This window comes from Carassius auratus, chromosome 18, assembly GCF_003368295.1.
Source record: "Carassius auratus strain Wakin chromosome 18, ASM336829v1, whole genome shotgun sequence".
NCBI lineage: Eukaryota > Metazoa > Chordata > Actinopteri > Cypriniformes > Cyprinidae > Carassius > Carassius auratus.
Window position 1 is genome coordinate 21,263,603 of NC_039260.1, and position 7,137 is coordinate 21,270,739.

General features: G+C 37.4%; 1 protein-coding gene across 2 annotated transcripts in view; it reads right to left on the reverse strand.

The window, feature by feature from the left end:
* kifc3 (kinesin family member C3) overlaps positions 1-6,692 on the reverse strand; it is a 42,747-nt gene extending 36,055 nt beyond the window's left edge. For both annotated transcript variants that reach the window (XM_026288009.1, XM_026288005.1), the window contains exon 1: positions 6,452-6,692. The gene's annotated coding sequence lies outside the window, so the exon portion shown is untranslated. The remainder of the gene's footprint in view (positions 1-6,451) is intronic.
* Between the last annotated feature and the right edge of the window lie 445 nt (positions 6,693-7,137).

Below are 7,137 nucleotides of genomic sequence, written 5' to 3' on the forward strand. Positions count from 1 at the left end.
AGTGACGAGCCGTCACAAATAACTCTATGCTATATGTCAAATAGCCATAGTGATAACAAAAATAAAAGATTTCACACATATTACACCGCCTGCTGCTCATAACTGATTAAGAGATCGCGGAGGATATTGCTATATTCGATATTGGATTTTGGATGATAAGTTAATATGCAAGTTCAAATCAGCACAGAAGTTTCATCTGAATTGAACACGTTTCTACTTTCACGTGCCAAGGATTGTTGCACTTATGAATGCTAACTTTCCAGCATCAATTCTAGTAGAGAAAAATGTAATTCTGCTTTCGAAACGGGCTGTATTGCCTTGCCATTAGTTGAAGCTATGTGTAAACAAGCTGCAGCTGCAGAGTGTGAGCTGCTCCACAGATTAATAAAAAATTGTCTGGCCAATCAATTGATCAACCTCTAATTAGAACAGCACTGCATTAAAAAAGTATACAGGCACTACTTCAGAATCTATGTATTAACAAATCTACGCAGATTTAGATTGCCAAATGACAAAGTTTGTTTTTATTCCAAAAAAAAATGAGATTTCCACAGAGATGTTAATATATATATAACATGTAAACAGTATGAATATCTGCTATGTTGTGATTTAGTTTTTCCAAGATTCCAAATGTAAATTACTTTTAATGGATGATTGCATGGTATGTGATCTGATAAAAAGTCAATAAACTTATATGACAGGTGAACACAAAGACTCTAGTGTTGCTAGGAATAAAACAATACAATTGCATAAGGTGGATATCAGAGTACAGCCGTATAAACAAATGGCCTCAATGTCTTGACAAGTCTTCACAATGATGTTCCAAATATGTTTGATTTTTTCTCCTGAATAAACAAAGTAAAAGTCTAGAAGAACTAAACATGCACATATTCCATGCAATTACAATGAACAGACCAGTGGTGTTTTATATCCTTTATGGAGTTTGAAGGCTTCAGTATTTATTGTAATACCATGGAAAGGAAAGGCATGCGTCAGAATTTATTTTGTGTTCCACTGAAGTACAATAAACAGTTTTAGAACAACATCAAAGACTAGGCAAAAATGACTCTGAGAAGTAAGTTATTTCTAAAGAAAAATCGATCATGTTTTTGATTATATAAATGAAGTGGGCGTTTTGAATGTTTTAAGTATGGATAAAGTGTCTCAATACTCACCACTGTATAAGGTTGGGAACTTTGGAATCAAAAAACAATTCCAACTCCAGAATCTGATACTTAAAGGGCACCTATTATGCCAATTTTTACTACATGCAATATTGGTCTTGGTGTCCCCAGAATGTGTCTGGGAAGTTTCAGCTCAAAAACCCCCACAGATCCTTTAGTATAACAGCTGGAAAATGTAATTTTTGGGGTATGTTTATAAAAAAAAAGAAAAAAAAAGGGACCACAGATGCAGATCTTCACATGTACATACTTACAACAACTACTCTAGAAACTTTAACAACACTTGTTTTTACTTAAAATAATTTATCTATTCTAGACCATGTTTTGCTGAAAGAGGTACTTATTTCTTTAGTTTCTTGAAGATAAAAAAAAGATAAAAAAAAATCTAACTCTAGTACTTTGCACAAGACAAATATTTGCACAAAGCTTTCAATGGAATATCACTGTTATCTCAATCTATCAATGAATAATTCGGTGTATGGGTGTAGGTGCCACACGAACACCCAGGTATGCAACTTCTAGTTAAACCAAATATGACCACATCAGTTAAAGGGGGGGGGGGGGGGGGGGGGGTGAAATGCTATTTCATGCATACTGAGTTTTTTACACTGTTAAAGAGTTGGATTCCCATGCTAAACATGGACAAAGTTTCAAAAATTAAGTTCTGTACGTTTGTACGTTTGAAGGAGTATTTCTGTTCCAAAAATACTCCTTCCGGTTTGTCACAAGTTTCGGAAAGTTTTTTTTGAGTATGGCTCTGTGTGACGTTAGATGGAGCGGAATTTCCTTATATGGGTCCTGAGGCACTTCTGCTGGAAGAGCGCGCGCTCCCGTATAGCAGAGCAGAGGCATTCAGTGATCAGAGCGAGAGCGTCGCGAAATGTCACAAAAGAAGTGTATTTTTGACAACCCTGCACATATTACCAAAAAAAAAAGGGATGGATGGAGTTTATTTTTACAGAGCATCAACGGAGTTTTGCAAGTGTTTGTGTTTGTTCCCTGCATTTCGTAGATGCTTGTTTTACAAACAAGGCCCAGTTTGACGCTGGATTTGCGTATCGTTTATTTCTTAAGGATGATGCAATCCCAACGAAAAAGGGCCATGATCGTGTGTTGGAACCGCAGGCGGTGAGTAAAACTGCTTAAAATATCTCTGCCTCCTTGTTAGTGCGTCCGCCTCCCATGCCGGAGACCAGGGTTCGAGCCCCGGTCGGAGCGAGTCGTTGCTGCTGCTGCTCTCGTTCAGTTTCAGCCTCGGGATCTGATTCTGGATCATAAATATACGCTGAATCTGACTGTTAGCCATGGTTTGTTTTGGTTGGTTTTTTAGCCTCACGGTGTCACAGCTTCCAAACGCTCTCAACGCAAAAGCCTACTGGCGCTCGTGATTCTTTAGCTCCGCCCACACTTCAGGCCTCCAGATGCTTGTGTTTTTCCGGGAAAAATCGGCACAGACTATCTTTCTCTTATGAATATAATAAAACTAAAGACTTTTTGGAGTTATGAAGGATGCAGTACTACTCTATAGGTACTCAAGATTAACAGGATATTGAGTGAAAATGAGCATTTCACCCCCCCTTTAATAAAATCCTTAATGCAATGCATTTTAATGTTCAAACACATTTCAACGGTAGGTCTTCAAACAAGACAAATATTTGCACATAACTTTCAGTGGAGTCTCACTGATCGCTCAGTGAATTATAAAGTGTATGCGTGCAGGTGGCTTGCAAACACATTTAGGTATGCAACTTCTAGTTAAGAGGCTAAACCGAACACGACCACCTCGGTTAAGCAGCTTACAGCAGAAATATTTCAGCAAAGTGAGCAGTGGGATTAGAAAAAGCTGACAGCTGCCACCACTCTCATTCAGACTCTTCTCAATTAATGCAACAAGACAGTGAGTTCAGAAAGGGAAAGTCAGCAGAGACTTGCACAAGCTTTCTGTGTGTCTCCAGGCAGAGATGAATTTAGTTTTGCTGTCACACAATGCCCTCAGTGTGTGCTATTTCTGAAGCAAATTACAGAGTAACAGAAAAGGGCGGGAAACCTCAAAATGACAGGCTTAATGTCCACTAATGTATGATGCAATACCTCAGCTTTCATGTTTTTGTTGGAGAAACAGTGTGTGCATACATTTTCAAGGAACTGGTTTCTTCGGAGGATACTGGTCTGGGCAGAAAGGGTCAGAAAAGTGAGGCTCAGTGGGAACACTGGTTTGACCCGACCTACTGGCAATGAGCAGTGACCTCATGAGTGAGTCAGAGTCTCCTTCGAGGCGTACAGGAGAATATGTACAAGCATGTGGTGAGATGGCCACGTTCTGGGTGTCTGACATCTGTTGCACACATTGTGCTGCAGAAGCACCCAGTAAAGTTTACTTCAGGCTGGAGGATACAAAAAAAAAAAAAAAGACATCAAAGCCTCTTAACCAGAAAATGTTACAACTCAAATGCGTGGCCTATAAGAAGATTTGTTGAACTAATTCATCTTATTTTCGCACTTTCTCACAAACACTCTCAGAAACCTTTCTTTGGCACACTGAAGATACCAGCCCATAAACACAGAGGGATTGTGGAGCACAGCTCCATCTGTTGGTCTGAGGTGTTTCTTGACTAGAGGACAGTCTCTGATTCAGTGCAGTTATGTAACATGAAGTCTTCCTTGTGTTGCCAGTATACAGAGGGTGTGACGGTGTCTCAGGGAATTCAGCTATGCAGTTTAACTAACGTATAATTAGGAAAAAGAAAATTATGGTTATACACAACACAGGATATTCCTTAATTATACCACCACACAAAATGAAGGTGATACTGTGAGTAGTGTCGCTCATTATCTTCTTAAAAACGTCATTTTAATAGTCAGAGTCATGCAATAATGATTGTTAGTTAATGTCGAGCAATGACAGCAGTTTCTTAAAGTATGAGTATACTTAATCTAAAAGTAACTTATTTTTGTAATTTGTCTTGTTATACACACAATTTACTGTATGAGCTCATATACATGGGACGCTGCATAGAATACTTGTGCATTAAAAAAAATTGACACCACAAGAACTCCAAAAAAAACTATCATGCCAATCTCAAACATTTTAATGAATTTAGAATGATCTCTAGGAGTGTAACGGTCCTCAAAAATGAGCGTTCATTATGTACTGTGAGTCAATTTGAGTTCATAGTTCAGTACAGCAAGAGAAAGAAAAAAACAAGCAGACTGAACTGAAACACCTGTAACCATTTTCTTTTTCAGTAGAAATGTGTGAACCCTACACCCTTTGTGGACACATTTGATAAATCATTTTGATACAGACTAATGAATCTTTCAGATTGAGAAGAACCAATACAAGTCAAAAGATTCTCTCACATAATGGTTTTGTTGTATGTTCCACTCTACACAACTGCAGTACTGGAATAACCTCGATCAGTTTCATTTGCCTGAAGACATGACAGACATCAAGTCTGACAGCAAACAAGTGACAGTTTGTTTCTACCTCAACAAACACACACAGCTCTAGGATGAAAAGTGTCAGTGCCACAGTCTGTTCACACTGACTCTGCGCTGAGGAATGTACTTAAGGGCATATTCGGGAATCATAGAATACAAACTGGACAAGGCAGCCCAACATGTCTACCTATGTCAGTTTCACACCCCATCAAACAAAGAAAAAATATGTTTATGAAGAGTGCTGTCTACAATGCACTTTAATGGAAGTTGAGCAATTCTAGCATGTATAGTCTCATGTATATTGGTTATTATAAAAAGTCTCTTCGTAGAGCAGAGACCAGGGTATGCAGACCAAAGTTGGCCCATGAAAAAAAAGAAAAAGGGGCACTATTTTTATTTTTGCACGGAAATGCAAATTTGCATTGAAAAAAAAAAAAACAGTAATAAAATGTTTATATACAAACAGTAATTTATATTTATAACTATTAGAAAAAAAATCGAAATCTCATACATTTTAATATAATATGGTTGGACATAATGCAACATAATGTGTTTATCTTTAGGCCCCTCGATCAAGTTTTGTCCATTTGTATTCAAAAGTTTAGGCACCTCTGTTTAGAAGATGACTGAATATGAAGCATTCTTCAGAAATGGTCATGGTGCAAGGTGCAATTATTATTATTTTATTTTATTGGTCACAAGCAGTGTAGAGGAGAATTTAGAGAGTCAATCCTGCATTCAGTTTATTCTTAAAAAAAAAAAAAATCACAAATCACACCTGCTATTTTTCCAATTCTTCTGAAGCCACATAAGATTAAAAATAAATGTAAATCTTTTGACCTGTAAACTGGAGTAGGTGGTAAAAACAACAACAACAAAAAAGATTGATTAAAGCATTTAGACTTTTTTGTCTTTTAATTAAATCACCCAATTCATTGATCTGATTTAAGTGAATCTTCATTCATGAAATGCACACTGAACCTTCTCATGAACATTCATAGTTACAGTGAGATCAAAATAATGAGGGAATAACTTCCATTTCGGTCCAAAATCCATCGAATGGCTTCAAAAGAATCTTAAGAAAAACAAAACGTCTGAGGTTTAACAACATGATAGGAGTAAATGAAATCCAAATTAACTTTTTTGGGTTGGTGAACTTCCCCCAGGCATAAACAGCTGGACCGGTTTTACAAACACAGTGTCCTCCTGTCAAAGATTCATCAGATCAGTAATCACATGATAACGTTTAATCAACAACTTCAGCCACTATCTAACCAAAGAAGTGAAGCACTCAAAGCGTCCCACTGCCTTTTTTATTTTTTACAAGCCAGGGACATGATGACTAGTTCACTGAACATCCGCTGGATCTGCACAGGGCACACCCGGACTCTGATACACCCAAAATACTGCTGTGGAAACCGAGAATTACCACTTAAACATTCACTCGATGAAAACATAGTTCAGCTTATGTTTTAAGTTTTAACCATTTATAGCGGAATTATCATAACAATTTAAATGAGAGAAAATACAGCTGACTTCATTCAAGTCATTCACCGCCTCTCATTCGAGAAAACGCAAGAACAATATTTTAATTTTAACCAGAGAAACAGGATGTTTAATTTATGATTCAGGATGTTCTACAACATATATTGACTTTATTAAACGAGTTTGCATTACTGTAAAATAAAATTAAAAGTAAAAAAGAATTGGCTATAACTGTGACAGTTGCACGTGTTTTGGTCTTTGAACTTTATAAAGTCGTCATGGTTTCGCTGATTAATAAAGTATAAAACATGTGCGATTTATAAGTGAAAGAATGTGCTTACGTCTCAGGCCAGCACGCCAAACTCCTTCCTCCGCCCTGTTTCCTTTTTAACCCGTTTCCTTCTAGTTTTATTCCACTCTTCTTTTATGCGCCGGTCGAAAGCGGTGTTTTATCTCACAGTTGGATGAGTTTAAAGTGTTGTAGTCTCTGGTGAAGATAAACACGCGCGAGTGAAACATGCAGCACGAGACGCGCGCGCTCGCACAGCTGACTGCAGTGACGCAAACGCTCCTCCTGTTCAAGCGAAGGACAAATGAAAGCGTTCCCATCCTGTTAGAGACTCCAGGCCACTGTTCAGCCCTTATTAAATCAAACTCTCAGTCAGCCCTCCTGATGGTAAGAAGACGTGTAATAATACACACTACAAGAACTTTAATTTCTGGTTAGGATAAATGTCTTTAATTTAGAAGCTAGAAATAAAAAAGATGTTATGTTTTACACAACATGTATTCGGATAAATTTTAAAGAGGAATGTTGGTGGACACCGTTTGTTTCAATAGAAGACAACTTGTGCTTTTACACCCACGCTGCTAAGATTCCTGTAAATGCACAATGCATGGGGTAAACACCTGACACTGTAAAAAAAAAAAACAATCCTGACTTTCAGAGTCTACTCTAATTTAAACCTAAAAATAAAGAGTTTTTAGTGATTTCAAAACTAGTAGAGTAAGGTTATGATTTAAAATA